Source organism: Neoarius graeffei (genome assembly GCF_027579695.1).
Source record: "Neoarius graeffei isolate fNeoGra1 chromosome 18 unlocalized genomic scaffold, fNeoGra1.pri SUPER_18_unloc_1, whole genome shotgun sequence".
NCBI lineage: Eukaryota > Metazoa > Chordata > Actinopteri > Siluriformes > Ariidae > Neoarius > Neoarius graeffei.
Window position 1 is genome coordinate 855,001 of NW_026869982.1, and position 2,500 is coordinate 857,500.

Here is a 2,500-nt window from a genome sequence, read left to right on the forward strand (position 1 = left end):
GATCAGAAGGAAAATTCTTGCCTTGCGACCAGAAGGAAAATTCAAACAGATTTCTGCAAGAAGACAAAATAAAATGCTTACAGTACCTGGTATTCCTAGGCAGTCTCCCACTCAAGTACTAACCAGGCCCAACTCTGTTTAGCTTCTGACATCAGACGGGATCAGGCGTTGTCAGAGTGGTTTGGCCATAAGCAACAGTTAGTTGGAAATGTGCCGTTTTTCTTGCCTTGCCTTGCCTTGCGCCCAGAAGGAAAATTCTTGCCTTGCGAGCAGAAGGAAAATTCAAACAGATTTCTGCTAGAAGACAAAATAAAATGCTTACAGTACCTGGTATTCCTAGGCAGTCTCCCACTCAAGTACTAACCAGGCCCAACTCTGTTTAGCTTCTGAGATCAGACGGGATCAGGCGTTGTCAGAGTGGTTTGGCCGTAAGCAACAGTTAGTTGGAAATGTGCCGTTTTTCTTGCCTTGCCTTGCGACCAGAAGGAAAATTCTTGCCTTGCGAGCAGAAGGAAAATTCAAACAGATTTCTGCAAGGAGACAAAATAAAATGCTTACAGTACCTGGTATTCCTAGGCAGTCTCACACTCAAGTACTAACCAGGCCCAACTCTGTTTAGCTTCTCAGATCAGACAGGATCAGGCATTGTCAGAGTGGTTTGGACGTAAACAACAGTCTGGAAATGTGCGCCTTGCCTTGCCTTGCCTTGCCTTGCCTTGCCTTGCCTTGCCTTGCCTTGCCTTGCCTTGCCTTGCCTTGCCTTGCCTTGCCTTGCCTTGCCTTGCCTTGCCTTGCCTTGCCTTGCGCCCAGAAGGAAAATTCTTGCCTTGCGAGCAGAAGGAAAATTCAAACAGATTTCTGCAAGAAGACAAAATAAAATGCTTACAGTACCTGGTATTCCTAGGCAGTCTCCCACTCAAGTACTAACCAGGCCCAACTCTGTTTAGCTTCTGAGATCAGACGGGATCAGGCGTTGTCAGAGTGGTTTGGCCATAAGCAACAGTTAGTTGGAAATGTGTCGTTTTTCTTGCCTTGCCTTGCCTTGCGCCCAGAAGGAAAATTCTTGCCTTGCGAGCAGAAGGAAAATTCAAACAGATTTCTGCTAGAAGACAAAATAAAATGCTTACAGTACCTGGTATTCCTAGGCAGTCTCCCACTCAAGTACTAACCAGGCCCAACTCTGTTTAGCTTCTGAGATCAGACGGGATCAGGCGTTGTCAGAGTGGTTTGGCCATAAGCAACAGTTAGTTGGAAATGTGCCGTTTTTCTTGCCTTGCCTTGCCTTGCGACCAGAAGGAAAATTCTTGCCTTGCGAGCAGAAGGAAAATTCAAACAGATTTCTGCAAGAAGACAAAATAAAATGCTTACAGTACCTGGTATTCCTAGGCAGTCTCCCACTCAAGTACTAACCAGGCCTAACTCTGTTTAGCTTCTGAGATCAGACGGGATCAGGCGTTGTCAGAGTGGTTTGGCCATAAGCAACAGTGAGTTGGAAATGTGCCGTTTTTCTTGCCTTGCCTTGCCTTGCGCCCAGAAGGAAAATTCTTGCCTTGCGAGCAGAAGGAAAATTCAAACAGATTTCTGCTAGAAGACAAAATAAAATGCTTACAGTACCTGGTATTCCTAGGCAGTCTCCCACTCAAGTACTATCCAGGCCCAACTCTGTTTAGCTTCTGAGATCAGACGGGATCAGGCGTTGTCAGAGTGGTTTGGCCATAAGCAGCAGTTAGTTGGAAATGTGCCGTTTTTCTTGCCTTGCCTTGCGACCAGAAGGAAAATTCTTGCCTTGCGAGCAGAAGGAAAATTCAAACAGATTTCTGCAAGAAGACAAAATAAAATGCTTACAGTACCTGGTATTACTAGGCAGTCTCCCACTCAAGTACTAAACAGGCCCAACTCTGTTTAGTTTCTGAGATCTGACAGGATCAGGCGTTGTCAGAGTGGTTTGGCCGTAAGCAACAGCTTGTTGGAAATGTGCCATTTTTCTTGCCTTGCGCCCAGAAGGAAAATTCTTGCCTTGCGACCAGAAGGAAAATTCAAACAGATTTCTGCTAGAAGACAAAATAAAATGCTTACAGTACCTGGTATTCCTAGGCAGTCTCCCACTCAAGTACTAACCAGGCCCAACTCTGTTTAGCTTCTGAGATCAGACGGGATCAGGCGTTGTCAGAGTGGTTTGGCCATAAGCAACAGTTAGTTGGAAATGTGCCGTTTTTCTTGCCTTGCCTTGCCTTGCCTTGCGCCCAGAAGGAAAATTCTTGCCTTGCGAGCAGAAGGAAAATTCAAACAGATTTCTGCAAGAAGACAAAATAAAATGCTTACAGTACCTGGTATTCCTAGGCAGTCTCCCACTCAAGTACTAACCAGGCCCAACTCTGTTTAGCTTCTGAGATCAGACGGGATCAGGCGTTGTCAGAGTGGTTTGGCCATAAGCAACAGTTAGTTGGAAATGTGCCGTTTTTCTTGCCTTGCCTTGCCTTGCGCCCAGAAGGAAAATTCT

General features: G+C 45.8%; 6 non-coding genes and 4 pseudogenes across 6 annotated transcripts; all 10 read right to left on the reverse strand.

Annotated features, from left to right (window-relative positions):
- Window positions 1–74: 74 nt before the first annotated feature.
- On the reverse strand, window positions 75–193 carry LOC132878466 (5S ribosomal RNA; annotated as a pseudogene).
- A 122-nt stretch (window positions 194–315) lies between these two features.
- Window positions 316–434, reverse strand: LOC132876238 (5S ribosomal RNA). Its single transcript, XR_009651965.1, has one exon. It is a non-coding gene; the product is annotated as a 5S ribosomal RNA (ribosomal RNA).
- A 117-nt stretch (window positions 435–551) lies between these two features.
- Window positions 552–670, reverse strand: LOC132880703 (5S ribosomal RNA; annotated as a pseudogene).
- A 209-nt stretch (window positions 671–879) lies between these two features.
- LOC132877313 (5S ribosomal RNA) lies at window positions 880–998 on the reverse strand. Its single transcript, XR_009652994.1, has one exon. It is a non-coding gene; the product is annotated as a 5S ribosomal RNA (ribosomal RNA).
- A 122-nt stretch (window positions 999–1,120) lies between these two features.
- LOC132877315 (5S ribosomal RNA) lies at window positions 1,121–1,239 on the reverse strand. The gene has a single exon (XR_009652996.1). It is a non-coding gene; the product is annotated as a 5S ribosomal RNA (ribosomal RNA).
- Window positions 1,240–1,361: 122 nt separating this feature from the next.
- On the reverse strand, window positions 1,362–1,480 carry LOC132878260 (5S ribosomal RNA; annotated as a pseudogene).
- A 122-nt stretch (window positions 1,481–1,602) lies between these two features.
- On the reverse strand, window positions 1,603–1,721 carry LOC132877843 (5S ribosomal RNA). The gene has a single exon (XR_009653507.1). It is a non-coding gene; the product is annotated as a 5S ribosomal RNA (ribosomal RNA).
- A 117-nt stretch (window positions 1,722–1,838) lies between these two features.
- On the reverse strand, window positions 1,839–1,957 carry LOC132879750 (5S ribosomal RNA; annotated as a pseudogene).
- A 112-nt stretch (window positions 1,958–2,069) lies between these two features.
- Window positions 2,070–2,188, reverse strand: LOC132877316 (5S ribosomal RNA). Its single transcript, XR_009652997.1, has one exon. It is a non-coding gene; the product is annotated as a 5S ribosomal RNA (ribosomal RNA).
- Window positions 2,189–2,315: 127 nt separating this feature from the next.
- On the reverse strand, window positions 2,316–2,434 carry LOC132877317 (5S ribosomal RNA). The gene has a single exon (XR_009652998.1). It is a non-coding gene; the product is annotated as a 5S ribosomal RNA (ribosomal RNA).
- Between the last annotated feature and the right edge of the window lie 66 nt (window positions 2,435–2,500).